The following is a 17,340-nucleotide window of genomic DNA, read 5'->3' on the forward strand; positions in this document are numbered from 1 at the left end:
GTAGTTCAGTGTGTGTGAGATGAAATAAGCTACTATTAAGCAAGGAAACAGTAGTCCTGTATAGGAATTACAATGCTACCCTACACTTTAAACTTACTGCTTGTGATCTGACAAAAATGGGTATAACCCATAACACAATGACATACCTTTTACAGAACTCATTAACAGCCAAGCAAAACAGGGTCCACCTCACTAGAAGCAACTGTTTCAGTCTAATGTGACATAGTAGAAAAATATCAAACAACACATGCTGCCGTGAAGTCTAGCAGACCTTTCCCCCACACACATGGTTTGAGGGGAGACAGGTCACATTCTGATTTCTTTACACTGGTTTAAGAAAGCAGAAGCAGACCACAGCCTGTGTCTGTGCATTTTCACTTGGGTACAATTGTAATAAGAAAGGTGTTCAAGGAAACACCTCAGACATTGATGTTGACAAGACCTGTAAGGATGTGAAGTCTGGCAACTTTAAAAACATTGGCTCATTAAAAACAATGCTATTCCATGACAGCTAAAAAAAATAGAGATTAGAAACGTATTGAAATAGAGACATATGAAGGTATAAATCTCACAGTCTACACACTGACTTCGGCCTTAAGCTGCTTGCAGCGTAGCTGCCTTGTCCTAAGTGTTGGTCTCCTTCGAATGCCACTTGCTTTTGCAAAGGGAAAGCATGGCCCTAGCATGCCTGCATAGGAGGACTCCTCCACTTAGATGTTGCCTGATGTCACCACCTCCACAAGGGCAGTTGCAGTAGAAAAAGGCTGGTCAGTAAACCAAGGGCTGTAGGCTGGCAGGGCTGTGCTAATCGTCGGACGACTCAAAGCATTTAGTGATTAGCAAGAGATACAATCAAAGAGCATTCACCAGGTATCCTGCCCAGCCAAGCAGATTAGGCACATCCTCTCTTCTCTGCAAAGAGTCTTCTCATTCAAGGGACTGATTTGAACACTCTATTCAGCTATTCTCTTCTGCTCTTCAGACAGATAGAGAAGAGGCAGTACACAGTTCTTCTGCATCACAAAAAGAAGGAAGGGCTTGATAGTTCTTCTTTTATATATCTACCCATACTTTACCTGGAGAAACTTAGCCTGCTGCTGAAGACAAGTGCCTAAATTCCACTTTTATTTTAGAGAGAAATAAATATTTCTGAAGGACTCCAGAGAACCAGCCAATAACACCTAAGTGCCTAAGTGAGGAACTGCTGTGGCCCTGGGCCAAGACTACTGTGATTTCACCATGACTTATTGGAGCCGCACTCTCCTTGCGGTAGGAACACCTGCCTGATGATGGCTGAGGAAATCTGCAAATCAGCTCTAACATAGTTTTCTTAAATCATTCCAAAGCAGAACCAGCAGGACTATGCACATCCATGTCACTCTGTTTTTTCTAGAGAGAAGGAAACAGCCTGATAGTCCCTTTTCCTTCCTACTCCATCTGGAATCTCATCCTTGACCCAATATCCTCATGTGCCTCAGAAGCCACCCTTCTTCATATCAGCTTTCACAGCTGCCCAGAACATATAAGTTTGGTTAACCTTTTAGGTGTCTCCGTATGAAATACTGCTCACTCCTCTTGTACATCCTCTGGCCCCAGACAAACCTCAAGATTCACCACCCCTAGTGGGATCTGAAGAAGAAAGGAACTAGGCTTATAGTGGAAGCCATTTTCGCAGAGGGAAATCTAAGCAAAACCACAAAGAAATGTGCGAATTTTCTGCAGGCCTCTTTTTTCTCTGTTTCTTTTGCTAGATAGATGGTAGGTTAGCAAGCAAGGACAAACAAGCATGGCAGCTTTAGATTGATCATTGACCTTGCTAATAACAGCTGAACTTGGGGCATCATGAAAATTGCCATTGTGTTACATGCACTGCATTTAGTCCTTGCTTTTTGCAGCGGTAGCTGAGGAATGAAGATCACCATGTTAGTTACCAACAGTACAATTACACTGTGAAGACGTACCAAATGTACCCTATAAATTATCTCACACTATATATTACTGTGTCATTTTTTATGCTGAGGGTAATGGAACTCACTCAATAATATATGATCTCAGTGCAAAAGTCTGATTGTATACTATGTATGCACGTTGTTCATCATTTCCAGAAAGACACACATGATTCTGCTCTTTCTTTTAACATTGTTTCTCAGCTCCCTCCTCCACACCTACAGAGTTCACCAATCTGCACCCAAAATGATGATGTTGTAGCAGATGATAGCTATTTTCATCTTTTCCCTCAGCTAATAATGGACACAGTTCATAAGCCTCTTCCTTCTCATCACTTAATAACATGACAGATGACCTTAAACACGCTGGCATGATGCTCTGGAGCAGCTTTACATCTCTGCCTGGCCAGGTCACGTGTGAGACTGTACACACACATGATTCCTCTGGTTCTGCTTTCAAGCCAATTCTGGTCATATAAAACCAGTGTAAATCCACTGAAAATAAGTTAAAAGTATCTATGTAGCATTTTGTTAATATAAGACACCTACTTATTAGTATAATTGATTATATTTACTGTGCCTCTAAGCTGAATAATAGGACCAATGGGAAATTCTTAACAAGAATGAACTTGAAGGAGCCTATGTACTGAACAAAGAGAGCTTTTAAGGAGAAAGCCATCCTTCACTGAAGAGGATGTTTCTCCTTTGCAAGACCATGAACAATGTTCAGAATTCCCTTCTTGATGTTTCCCAGTAATAATGTTATAAAGCCAGGCTAGTGTTGTTGCTGATCCATAAGCTAAGATTTGCACACTTGGAGCCCAGTCCTGTGAATCTCTGCATTGTCCACAAGGCTACCTGAGTACTTTAATGAAAGTCAACTGGAATGCTTGCCTGAAAAATATCATTCCACTTCTGAAGCACTTGCAGGGTTGGGCTTTTAGGTTAATTCAAATTTTTGTATTGAAAGTTATTTAATAATGAAAAAATTGTAATAAATATTTTTTTAATCTGTGCAATACAATTACAAGATCCACTACCGATTGTAGGAAAAAAAAAAAAAGATTTTGCATAGCTGGGGTTGATAAATGATATTTTTTGTTACTAATGGAACACAAAAGTGGGTGAGAGAAATAGGCATACTGTGAAGATGTCATAAAAGTGCAACTTTATACATTTTTCTCTGCTGCTATAGTTATTTATACAGCTTATATACGTGCCTAAAATTGCCAGAACTATTATTTTATGCCATGATATACTATGAATTTCCTTTCAGTTGTAGAACAGAGAAAAGAAAATGTGTGAGCTTTAAGTTTATATTATGTATTATATAGAGTTATTTACGCTTTGACTTTGAAAGCAAAAAGTTAAATACTAGACAGGTAGGAGTACACGAGCACTTAGCAGTGCTCCTCAGCCTGAGAGTTAATTTAAGGGCTAGAGGGATGAGAACAATAACCATCTAATCACTGTATTAGCATCTCCTCTCAGGGCCACAGATCGGAGCAACACATCTGACATTCAGAGATTCAACTTACCGCAGCCATAGAAGCTACCAAGGAGGGGCATGGCAGGTGTCGACATTTATTCAGATTTCTTTCACTGCTTCAGACATGCAGTTTGTGTGAATGTGATGCAGTATAAAATGACAACCACTCCCCTGATGGCCCTGTCACAGACGTTCAGGCTTTGGAGCTGTACGCTCTGGGACCTGTGGTCCCAAGGGGCTGCGACTTTGAATAGAAGATGAGTGTGCATCCCTGTACATAGGCAGCTCGCTGTGGACCCTGTGCCCTTGGCTGTCCCTCTCAGGCTGACGAAGTCAAACTCCTGACCTGCTGGTAGCACCACTATGGCCAAAGCAAACCGGTCTGTTGTCAGTGACCTCACAGATCGACAGCCAGTTCAGACTGGGATTTGGTTTTTAAGTCTGGCAGGAAATACTGGAGACTAGGGACTAGCTAAATTTAGCAAATACTGTGGAATTTGGGCACATACAGTGTCAGTGATGCTGGTAGATTGATACGCGTGATGATTTGGTTGTTTCTTGGTTTATTTGAAAGCTAAAGAAATACTGTAAGTAACGTCAAGGAGCTAAATATGTATTGCTGTACAGCAGGGCAGTATGTTATAGTGAAAAAACCCACGATTTTGAAATGTGGCTAGCCATAAATTCTTTGCCAGTGCCTGGAGTAGTGTCTGAAAAACATCTTCAGCACATATTCCATTCTTATATGCTATATAATTACTTAATTTTGTGTTCCTAACAAACACTGGGTGAACACAGAATTGTACCACTATTGTCAATTTAATTTATGCATTTGTTAAGTATATTTTTATATTTTTAGCTACAGTCAACAAATCAAATATATTTGAGTGTATTTTACACATTTTTTTTTAAATAGTTCATGAATAAAACATTCATTTAAAAAGAAAAAACATGTCCTCATCTTCTGTTTGGCAGCCTTTGCATTGTGGATTTTGTTGTCCTGCTGCTCAGAGAAAAGGTCATAAGTGAGTTTGATTTCAAGTGAGACGGTATTCAGAGAACATTAAATTCATCAGAAGCCTCAGCCTGTTGGGGGAAAGGGATCTCTGCTGTTGCCCGCTGGCTGCATTAGTGCCCATGTGGAAAGATAACCCACGTTCCCTTCGCCTCCCTGGTGCTCTGCCCTCCTCCTTTAATAAACCAAATACTCTCTGGGTTATACAATGGGTATTTGAAACAACGGCGCATCTTGAACTTGAGCGCCTGTTATTTTAGTGACATTTCACCAGGCAGTTGTGCCAGTTAACACCGCAGTGGAGCTCCATTGCTGCCAACCACCCCGAGGATCTGAACCGTGCTTTTTAACAAATATATTTCTTCCCCTCCCGCTCTCCACAATGCTTAAAAACCATTAGCATTCTTGTGGGTTCAGGGTGCTTGGCAGTAGCGTGCTTATGGCCAGCGCTGCGTGTCTCAGTTATTCCTTATTTGTCATCAGAAGTGTTAGGACAAGTAAATTCTGTTTATTTAAAAGGAAGAATGCTTTATTAGCTTATATTTTGTACTGTGAGCTATTTGCTGAGGAGATGTGTACTGAAGGTTGACGGAGCTGTTTGTTAGATTTTCTCTTTGTGATAGAAAAGCTTACCTCTGAGCCCTACTCTGTCCTGAAGCCAATGTAGATACAAAAGAGCAGTAATAAAGATAAAATAATGTACGTTTAATATCTCCACACAGGAGAAGCATGGCCAGCATTACATTCAAGAAGAAATACAAATGTTTTTACAAGGTACAGCAAGGAAATTGAAACACAGAGGGTCTCTTCTAGTGTGGCAAGAACACAGTGGTTGGTTCCTGTTAAAATATTGCCAGAATCAAGGTTTTAACTTTGTTATTTTTACAAAATAGACCTGTTTTTTACCTGGGCTTCATACCTGTGAGCTTGCTTTTTTTGTCTGGTAAGTCAAGTCATTTCCTGTATCACTGGTAGATAATAATTTCCTTTTTCTGCCAGTCCCTATCTTCACTATCAGCTGGTTTCCTAAGCCCTAGAAATAGCTGCTGGTGTCAGACACCTTATGGCAGGCGCGACATGGCAATACTGATATGTCAGCAAATACCACAAGTGAAAATTTCAAGCGTTACTAACCAAGCCTTTGCGCATCCCTCAGGTACAATCTCAGTCCCGACCTGTGCAAAGAAACCCAGCAGCCGAAGAAGAAAAAGAGAAAAAATCAGCATCTCAATTAATTTGTGGAAAACGTTGCATTTTTGGAAAAATTGCAAAACCCAGACCCACTTTTCCTGTTCTCAGGGTGAGCAGTACGTGGGACTGGGCAGATGCGCGCTGCAGCAGCTTGCCGACAGGTCAAGCATGGCCGCCTGAAAGCCGGGAGGGAGGCGGCAGCAATGCCATGGTCACCGCCGCAGCAGCTGGGCTGTATTGATCGCTCAGCCACTGACGGCCGCCCCGTTGAATTGATCTGCTGTTTTTCATCACGCAGCGGCTGCGGGCGCCGTCGCCGATTGCTGGGCACGCACGTCCAGGAGCACGCGGGGCAGAGCAAGGCCCAGCAGCGCCAGCAGCTGAGGGTCTTCAGGCACAAACAGCCCCGGGGCCTTCGTCGCTGCTTGTACCAGCAGGAACAGGCGTGTGTGCCTCACGACTTTTGGGGGTCTGGCTCCCGCAGGTGCCTGATGTCCTCTTTATACCCAAGTTAGGTGCTAACCGTCATTTGTGTCACGCGAAACCTCTCCACAACAAGCAGCTTTGCTTGGGATGAGGGATGGTCCCTACTGTTGCCAGCTCAGAGGAGTCAGCAGCACGGAGCGGGGATGAAGGTGCCAAGGTCCAAGAGGGCAAAGCTTTTTGCAGACCACAAAGTTTTTAAGTCTCCAGGCAAAATGTTACCTTAGCACCTGCAGCTTTTGCTGTTGCAGAGGTCCTGGGGGCCCCGAAGGAGGTTCAAGTCCCCCTGAGAGCTGTCACTGACCAGGCAGGGTCCCTGCCACCAGCTCGGGGAAGGTCCACACCGAGCCCAGCTGCAGGCTGCCCTTCTCACCCTCCTGACCCAAATCCAACTGGAAAGGGTGACAGGAGCGTGTTCTAGCCCCTGGAGGTGCTCCAGATGGGCACACACAGCTTTCAGCCGGTCAAAGAGAGAGGAACCTACGAGGAAGCCCAGCTGGGGCTCAGCACCACCACGGTTCCTCCCTCCATGCTGAGGCCTTCCACCACTGAGCTACAGGGCCACGGCACGAGGCGGGACTGCAGAAGGGCATGACGGCGACTCTGCCGGCCCCCAGTGCTGTGCGACCGCTGCCTCCCCTCCCACAGGGACACACCGCCCCGCCGCGTGCCCCCGTCCCCAGGCTCGTGGGGATCTGCGCGCTCCAGAGGGCTGGGAGCATGAGGCGGCTGCCAAGAGCCGGGCTGAGAGGGCGACAGCCGTGGCCTTGTGCAGCAGCCGAATGCCGGGCACTGAGCGTTGCTGGCAAGTGCTGCGGCAGCTGGGCCAGACATTTTTGTACAGGGCCTTCCCCGCACTCATGCCAAAATCCCTGCCAAGTTACACGCCGTGTCCTTGCTTGTCTTTGGTGTTCAAGCATCCAGGCCTGCTTATGTGCCAAATCAATAGCAGAGAGCAGCTGGAGCTGCTACCTCTTAGCAAGGGTAAAGGCAGTTTTCCTGCTCTCCCCACAGCAATGAGGCCACACAACCTGGTCGTCCCGTGCCACCTGAGACCTGGAATTTGAGTACTCTCAGGACAAGAAGGGGCTCCAAACCAGGTGTTTCTGCCCCTACAAACCTTCAGCCATTGCTCAAGGAGAGTCGCTGTTCCCTCTAAAAGACAGAGCACAGGCAGAAAGGGGTGAGCTGGGTGAGACCTTCCTGGGGGGATGTGTCTCCCAGCAGCCCTGTTTCACAGGGTGGGTCTCATGGATGCTTCTTCTATGTACCTGTCTCAGCCAGGCTGGTTTGCACCAGGCCTTAAAACTAGACATGTTTTGCTGAGCCATGCTCGCGTGCAGCCTCATGCATAGGTCCAAAACCTGGGCAGAACAAAGCTGATGATTGGGCTAATGTAACACCTCCATAAAAACTCTTTGGTGGGTTATCAGGAGCTTTGGTCTGGTGATTCCTTCTTGTGAAGAACAAAATACATTCATTAAGTCCTTGTCTCCACTTCTAGCGGAGCTGTAGCACTTCCATCAGCTCAGAAATGATTGCTTTGCCCCTTGGATGTGGCAGCCAGGCACCTAGATAGTACTGAGTTACACATGCCATATACCGGCTGCACTCAAGAAGCACTGACCAAGCCACTGCCTAACCCTGGCTCCCTCCATCTCTTCAAACCTCTTGTAGCAATTGCCTCTGCCATCTCAGGTCTGAAGTACCTTCCGGAGAAGCTTGTTGACTGTGGAGAAAGGGTGAACGCCAGGAGTGTTTCCATCTGATCGCACAGAAACATTTCCAGCAAAGAGATGTCTATCTATCCAGGATAATCATCCCAGACTGCTTATCCCCAGGTAGCCAAAGGGGTTTGGAAGAACCATGCCCCAGAGGCATGTCTCTCATCAAAGACGCAGAAAGTGGTTAGACTGACAAAGCAGTCATGTAAGCAGATATCTATACTGCCTAATGTAGACATCCATGGGCTTAAATGAACTGGTTACTATCCCTGTATCCCAGTCACATTTGGGTATGGACTAGGAGTTCAGCATCTTCACCCTGCCCAGTGGAGGTTGTCCTGGGGCTTCCTTGGGAGCTTCGGACCCTTGCAGCTCTGCAGGAACTTCTCTGCATTTTCAGAATAAAGCTCTGAATTTAAGTGATGCTCTTTGGAGTCACACTCAGAGATCTGTCACTAAACTAAAACCCAAGACCAGTTCTCACACTAGTTCGGCTTATTCCCCAGGACTGCAGCCAGTGAGCACAAGAGATTTGCAGCTGAAGTGCCTCCACTAATCATCAAAATAGCAAAGTGCTGGGGGAAAATAGTGCCAAAGGCTTCTTCAGAGAGGAAAGCAACTTCCCTGGCTGGCTCTACAGGACACTAGCACTAGATCCCTTCACTAGCATGAAGGAATCTGCAGGGAATATGGACTCCTTCAGAAATTCTCTCTGTCCTTGGCATAAGCACACACATACACGTCAATAGGAATGGGGATATGTTTCAAAACCATTTGTTTGCATTGCCACATGATGCAAAATTATGAAAATAATTTTCACTTTGCAAATAATATCATAAGTTTTCAAAATTATCTGTTCCCACTATAATCCCGAGATCCCTCCCACTCTATTGGATACATGGGAAAAAACGCATCTGTTTTTTGCCCGGATCAAGTTTGAGGCTGTAGCGCAGCCAGCACAGAAAGAATGCCCTTCAATTTTGTTTTCCATCCCACAGAGAGTAAAGAATCCTGAAATTAAAAAAGAGACTAGTGGCATTACGGATAAGAAAGCCCACACTTCCTGGAAAATCAAACACAGACCAGATGACACATAGTAAAGCTACCCAAATAGATTTGGTATGAGCTGAGCTACACTGTAAAATCGCAGAGTAAAACTAATTAGATGCAGAAAGCAAAGTGAAGGTGGTCAGAATGCTCCAAGCAGCTTGGCTAGGAAAGAAAATGTTATGTAAATGAAGGACAGCTACAGAAAGGTCCATGTGTTAATTGGGGGCATTTCCCCTGCCTGTCAGTGACTAAAGTATCAGTAATGAAACCACTAGGAGAAAAAGATGGAAACTTGCAAAGGCAATAAAGTGATATATAATGTCAAAAGTATCAAATGGATCAGAACATATATGCTCAAGACACCACGAATGATAAATGGCGGCATCCTGTTATCACTGGAACTGAAAGACACCTGGACCCAAATTATTTGTGAGAATCCAACTTCAAGAAAACAACTGGCAGACAAATGGAATTAATTAATGCCCTACAGATCTGTGCTAGAAAGGTTTGAGAGCACTAAAAATATCTGAGGAGCCTGTTTCTTTACACACCATGCCAATTAGATCTGGTCAGGCTGTGACAATTTTTCTGTAAACATTCTGGTGAACAAGCAACTGTCCCAGCCCTCTCCGGCAGCTCCCAGGGTGGCTGAAACCTTGCCTTTAAGATGCCCAAAATTTCAATGGCAAAAATGGAGGAGGGAAAAAGCAAAAGGAAGAACTGGTGTCAAGTGTGTTGTGGTTGATGAACCAGGGCAGGTAGGAGAATTTCAGATCCTTGACTTGTCAATGTTCTTCAATGGTTTTCTGTTTGCTTTGGTGAGATAAGACCCAAACAGCTTGTTGTACCAAGTCCACTAGAGGAAAAGGAGAAAAGACAGAAAATATGGTGAGTGAACGTCTACTGCTCTCATCTAGGAAAGACACATTCATTTCAGTGGGGGAAAAAATGCATCCATGCTGGGATGAGAAGGCAGCTGGGAAGAAGGGCAAGCCACCAAATACCTCCACCAACTTTGTGGTGACATCTTTTATTTTATTTCCCTTCCCTATGCAGCATGCTGTCCAAGATCAGATGAAAGAAAAGCCTGTGAAGGACCAAATGGTGCAATCACAGGGGCCAGACCCGGCCGTGCTCTGAGCTGAGGGCTGAGATGCTGAGATCATGCAGTGCAAGCAGGAGCACACACACCTCTCCCAGGAGGTCCTCGTGCCGAGGTGGGACCAACTCCTCCTTCCTCCCCCAGCCTTGCCAGGGAAAACCACACTTGAATCATCCGTGCGAGATGCTGCTCTGCCTGAGAAAGCGGCTCTTGCCTGCCTCCTCCTTTCTGGCCCCTGTGCCGCCCACTCGTTCCAGCATCCCTCTGCTCATTGCCATTCGGCACAACAGACTGGGGAAGCGATCTGTGTAAAAATTACCTTTTTGTCATCAGCAAAAACAAATGGCTATTTTTAATCTCCCCAGTCTGTTGCAGGAGAGAGTGTCAGGTTTTCATGCAGCCATGGGCTGGCAGGGCATGGGTTGTCAGACACTCTTCTTGCTTCTCGGACCTTTTCCTGCTCCCTTAGCCCAGCTGCTCTAGCAGAGTCTGACCTGCCCTCAGGAAGTCCCACCAACCTGTCCCAGAAAACTCCAACAGACTCCAACCCAACTCAGTCCCCAGCATGCCACCTATACCTATGAGGAACAGGAATGATGGATTTGAAAAAAAGTGGGTCTAACCTTGGCTTGCCCATCCCTAGGTGCAAGTATGACTGATGGCTGGGAATCAACCTCAAAGAAGAGAGGACCAGAGAAAGGAAAAGCTCTAGACAGCAGGACGATGGATATTGGTTCAGGCCCTGTGTTATGCCAAGCTTATGAAACCCCAGAATGGCGGGATTTTGTTCCCTGCATGGACCTCCTCCAGGGAAATGGGGAAGCTGAGGGTCTTGTTAGCATGACCAGGTTCCCTTTGCTCCTGAAATGCCACTTTACATCTTCTTGTACCTGCACACTGAAAGGGAGAATTGGGTGCAGAGACTTCACAAACAAATTTCCCCTACCTACATCTCCGTATCCTCCCCCTTCTAGTTCTTACCTCAGTAATTAAATTATGCAGCTGAGGAAAGTGATTTGGAAAACAGATGGCATGCAAGAGGCTATAGAAAACTGGTGCATTTTAAACCTTGCAGCAGAGACAAAGACAGATTTGGGTGGTATATGGGCCTTGAAGTAATTGAACTTGAAAGGTTGCTTGTGCAATGGCCTTTAACCAGAAGAAATGAATGTCCCTCTCAAGCTTCCAACCTGAGACTCACAATTAAGTATTAAAATCAAGCTGTTCCCCAAACATTGTGTATGGTCTGATTTGCCACACAAGTTGATGTGACCTAACCATGATTCCTGGTAAATGTCAATAGTAGGAAATACAGCATTTGGGCAAGACAGGATCTTGAAGCAAGCAGTTTAGCCTAGCGCTAGTCTGAAAAGTAAGGGAGAATGACACAAAAAAAGAGCAGATCATTAACGAATCTATGTGAGGCTCTAAGCCCATTCTCCCACTGTCCTCCTTACATTTAAGACCACGGCATGAACTCAACGGGGCAGGGCTGGGCGAGGACCAGGTGCCACAGCTGCTGGCAGTGTGAATGCCATGTCCCCAGACCTGCTGGTGAAGCACCACATGATGGGAGCCCACTGCTGCCTCCTGCACACCCAGCAGGAAAGGAGAAGGGGAGCTCTTTTGCTGACGTAGCCAAGGAAGGGGGTTTGGCAATGGCATCTGCCTCTGGATCAGCATTAAAAATGTCTTCACTCAAAATTTAGATGGTAAAAGAAATTGTGCTAGCTTGTGTTGGATGGGGCTGCTGCCTCTTTCCAGGAAAATGGAACGGTCATCAAATCCCACCCTCTGAAACGGTGCTGGAGATCACCTTGTTGTAATGAAAACCATCACGAGAGGAGCTAGGGGAGCCCAACGGCTGGCAGCTGTTTCCACTGCTGAGTAAATTTCCAAACAAGGCTGGAGGTAATTCTCAGAGAGACTAATAAATTGAACATAAAGAGTTTAAACCATCCGGATAAATAATGGCAGATGTTTAGGGAAGGAATAACAGTCAAAAGTATGAGTTATGCAGTGCCTGAAGTTCAAAGAAAATTAGATCAAATTGCGAGGGCATTGTTCAGAGGAACAGTAAGGGATAAAGTGACCAGCGGAGGGAGGAAGGGAAGGAAAAGCTGTCTCCCTTCCCTCAGACACATGACTACCAGCCCTGGCTAGCACGGAGAACCACTGCTTCATTGCCAAACTGGCATCCAGCGCTTGCAGTGGAGGCAGAAGCAAGCGCTGCCACTTGCAGTCGCACATCCCGGCCTGCAGAGCCGGCTCCCCCAGTGCATTATTAGCATTTATTGGGGCCACCGATGCACAGAAATGCTGAATCCCACCACAAAATCTGCACCTTCCTGCAGATGTTTTCAGCAAAGGACAAGAAGCTGGGCTAGTAGCTGGAATAGAGTCTAAGGAACCAAGACCGCTGCATTTCATACCCATCTCTGTTTCACTGTCCAACCCTGAGCATAACACCTAACCTCTGCAGGCAGCAGTTCAGCTGCCTGTAAAAGAAATTCTCACTTCCCAGGGATGTGAGGAGACCTACAGTCCAATTAAAATCCCTGCTTGAAAAATAGCCAGCCCTCTTCTTCCTCACCCAAGGACAGAGTAGATCAGAGTAGATTTTAATACCGTATATTTGCCAGAAATATATTCTCTTGAAAGGGGAAGCAAACCCTTCATTGTCAGAAAGGCTGCAGCACTTCTTACACTTTTTTTTTCTCAGATTTCATAGGGGGGTAATAGGTAGTGCTTAAACAGAGAGGGACAAATTATCAGAACGCTTTTGAGCCATGTAATTAGTATTGTTGATAGCAATGCTTCACTTGGCAACACAGTCTTCAAGGTTATTTAGCAAAGCACAGAAAGTACCTCAAGCAAAAAAAAAAAGTTAATTTTAATATGTCTTTGCAAAAGAAATATAAAACTAATCAATTTGTCTTTTCATTTTTATTTTGCCTTTTTGTTTTGGCTATCAATGAAAGCAACCTTGAAAATGCAACGTAAGAGGCATTAGACAGAAGTGATAGAGGAACAATAAAATGAGGAGGAATGCAAGTTGGTACAGAATGTCTTCGATCATTATAAAGCTAATTATTGAGAGAGACAGCTTGGTGTGCATGAATACAGAATAATGATGAGTTTGGTAAACCTTTACTGCACAATACCTATGTATATGTGTGCCTGGAGAAAGGGTGTTTAAGAAGGAAGCAACAGAGTGAAATCAAAGAGCATGTGCGTCATTCCAATAGCAGGATGGAAGGAAGGAACAATTCCCAATCCATCTTACTTAGAGGCATGGTTAACACAGCAACAAGTTTCCACTATGCAACTATACATTTAGCTGCCCTTTTGCTACAAAATGAGCTGTAAACCTGTACAGGTATTATGGACAAAAAGAAATCATTCCCACAAAGTTTCAAGATAGGTCAAGACAAAATTTGAAGAGTAGGTCATTAAAAACTGATTTGAAATAACAAAGTTTTGCCTAAACTTTCTTTAATTTTGCTCACTTTGCACAGTGAGAATCCGTTGAACACATGTGCATGTCTTGTAAATGAGGAAAAGAGGTTACTGTCAAGTACCTTGTGTGCATAACTTTGAGTTTTATGCCCAAAATATCTCTGGAGGAAAAACCAACCTAACCTCGGACCCATTGACATTGACGCCAATGAAATTTGAGATGTTCAGCCCCAGCAATGTCCTGTTTGCTGCATCCAGTCATGTAAACTCCTTCCCCTGGGGATGAGTTTAGGCAGGGGTTCTGTGGCCATGCATGGATTTGCAGCAGAAACATGTTGCTTTTTGAAAAGAAAAATCAGTGTGATGGTCCTGAAGCTGCAATGAGAGATCTGAAGCCAGTAGAGCCCGGCTGCTTTCCCAGACCCAGACAGGATGGGGCAATCGCTGCCGGGCTTTGCAGGCTTTAGCTCCATCCCCACCATGCTGCCCCCAATACAGAGCCTCTAAGACCAGAAATTGCCCAATTGCTGCAAAAATCCTGTGCCATACTGCTCTAAACTTCCCAGCATCTTCAGTGTAAAAAGAACAGGCAAGACACTTTGCTCTGACTGAAACAGGTTAAAAAAAAATAGGTAAAACCAGATTAATAAAAAATAACGTGGTACCCCCATATTCCCCCAAGAAGTCACTAAGTGACAGCTACTGCAGAAAAGGCTACGGTTTCAGCCTGAGACAGCAGCTAAATGCCATCAAAGCTGGGGTTAGCTAGCAGCAATCGCATCAGCGTGCTGTCTAGCATCTATCTGAAGGCTTTACAGTCACATTTTTGCTTGCCGAGACGTTTCCTCCCACCAGACATTATATTTGCTCTATGCCTCCAGTCCTCATTTATTACCTTGTATTTTTCAGGAATAGAAAAGACATTTTATTCTTCTGCTAATATTCTTAGCTCTTCATATTTGCTGTTGAATCACCTGCCCATCAAACTGGAGCTCACAAACCTCCTGATCAGGCATATTTTAAAGAATTCAATTAATTTGCCCTTTACCTTGCCATTTCATATCATGAATAAAGCTACCGAGACTCCTCACCCCACACCTGCACTCGGTATCTCGCTGTTCGTTATTGCTTTGTGTTGACAGTTCTGTGGCCCATTTTCAATCACCCCTCGCTTGTTGCCAGCCTGATCTAAATTAATTTTTCAAATAAGATCTCGAGGCATTATTTAAAATGCTCCCTACTGTGTATTGCTTCCCGTATATGTCTCCATTAGTCTCCAGTTTGGCTATAAAAAAACAGCAAAGTTCACAGGACACTATTTGCTTTTAATACACCAGAACCATTTACTGCCTGTGGTTCACTTGTCTGGATACTTGTGGATTCATAGCATACACTCTATATTTTTCATAGGGATCGAAAATTAATCCAACCCCAGAATTTCCTTTTTTTTTTTTTTTCCCTTTGGTATTGGACCAATTTTTCATGATTTTTCAGAAAAAAATGGTGAGGATCTAGGCTACCCACCATTTAGATGTACTGACTGGTGCAAATTCAGTCCTTCCAAACTAGTCTAGAAGCAGCCTTCCTGACAATTTCACAGCTAATTTTTAATTGTCGCAAACATTATTCTTCAGAGTGCAGGAGAAGATAGTTCAGCCCTTTTAATTCCACAGAAGATTTCACTTGTTGCCAAACCCACGCCTCCTCCAGCGTTTCGCTTTTGCCCTTAGGTGGGAGCGCTTTCTGCAACAGCCCCGGGTCGTGCTCTTGCCCCGCCGCCCCACACCCTGGCAGGGTTCCCCATATCCAGGCCTCTGGCAAATGCCAAATATTCCATCCTGGAGATGATGCTGCCTCCAACCTCGACGGCTGCCCCCTCTCCTGTGGGTACTGCAAGCCAAACCAGAGAGCTGCAAGCGGGGAAAGGGGCCGGGGAAGAGCTGCTCTCCTGCCAAATGGAGAAGGGCTGCAGCTCTGCTCGAAGCGGCTGAGCTGCAAAATTCAGGTTGCAGCCCCACAAACCTTCAGTGTAGGGGCCTCTGTTTCTTGCACTGAAATGCACTGAAGTTGCATTCTTGCGCTGGAACGCGTCAAACCGAAACGCAGCCACCTGCTTATATTGAAAAGACACAGGCTTCAATATTGGCTCGTGCTCTGGTAGGCACGATCAGAAATTGCTCTGAAGTCGTCTGATCTGCTTCTTATCTGAAGTCTGGATTTGTCCTAATCCCACAGTGAGGGAATGGAAATGTCCTAAAAGTTGGCTCTTTGGGGGCTTTTGAAATGAAACATTAGCTACTCGCATCTCTTTTTGGATTGATCCTGCTGTATGTGGTCCAAATATTTGAAGTATTTTGTCCAGAAACCATCAGTTGCTGTCAGCTGCTGAACAAGCAGTTCTATGAAAGAGCTTAATAGTTGATTTCTTCCAACTGCTTTTAATGAACTGCAATTGGCATGCAAATAAATAAAGGGATAAACCTTATGTTAGCTGAAAAACTTATGAAAAAGTTACATTATGTAAGGTATTGTTTGACACTGCATTAGCTCATTAAATGAAATTACAGGCAGATTGCTTTTTGATTTTTTTAAATGCAATATCAAAGGTGATTTAAGTAACTTCTACTTGATTTCTGGGAGAGATATTTCAGGTCGATTGCTGTGTGTGCTGTTTGGAAATTGTGTGCGTACGTAATTTTACAGCTATGCAAACCTATTTTATATTAAAATTTTATATCCAAATTGCAGCTATATAATTTAACAAGGTATTCTTTTTCTTCTTATTGCATCTCCAGCCATGCATCCAGTGCATGCAAAGCAATTTCTTGGCTTACAGGTTTTAAGACCATTAGACCACCAGAGAGCTGCAATTTAAACCCAGTGCAAGCAATGACGCCATTCATGCTAGCATATCAAACCGGAAAGAAAATTGCACAGCCTCTCTAATATCAAACTTCGGGGTTGATTCATTCGGCGGGTCTGTGACCTGACAAGGCAGTATGATTAATTGCACACATATTCCCTCAGAGGTTTTCCCAGTCATGCTTTCTGCAGCAAAGATTCTTAGCTTGACAGATCAGCGTAGTAACCTCTTAAGATGCCAGAAAGGGAAGGGGTTGGTTTCTGATTGAAAGTTAATGGAGGAATAACAGCTGTTCCATGCTGAGAAAAAAAAAAAAAAAAGCAGCTTTTGATTCTCTGAGAAATCACACACAAAAATAAGCTATTTTTTCAATAACTCTGGCTATAGGATTTCCATCAGGGACTGCAAGAAAATATTCACATGATACAATAAGCTCCATAAATAGGAATTTTGCTGTGCTGCTTTTCATCTGATTATCTAAATACAAGCCATGGCCAGAGTTTTTCTCTGTTTTTATTAAACACTGTTCTAGGTGTCTCCTCCTTCACATGTTTATTCTTGGCTTTACAATACTTTTGGCCAGTTAGTTAGGCTAAAGTTTACAGAAACACAGATTCGGAAGGCAGCTCCCATACGTGCAATGTTGAGCAAAGATGCTTGCACAGCATGTTCCTTCTGTTAACAGGCAATCCACACTGCCCCAGCATCGTACCAGCCCCACACAGGTGTCAACCGCTTGATTTAAAATAGTTTTAATTTTTCTAGTAAGGCCTAAACTCCTAGCAACTTGAATTAGACAATTCCTCAGGGTTACTTAATCCCTACAGCTTGTCTATGAAATGCTTTTAAACATAAATCAATCTTTCCCCTTTCACATTTCCCAGCTGGACTCTGATGGGATAACACACGCTCGACGGATCCTTTCGTGTAGCAAGTGGAACGAGCCGAGATGCCTGATGGCCCTCTGTAGACATCCCAGCTCCCGCGGGGATGGCCCCGCAGCGCTGGCTCGGCAGCG

Source organism: Phaethon lepturus, unplaced genomic scaffold (genome assembly GCF_000687285.1).
Source record: "Phaethon lepturus isolate BGI_N335 unplaced genomic scaffold, ASM68728v1 Scaffold30377, whole genome shotgun sequence".
NCBI lineage: Eukaryota > Metazoa > Chordata > Aves > Phaethontiformes > Phaethontidae > Phaethon > Phaethon lepturus.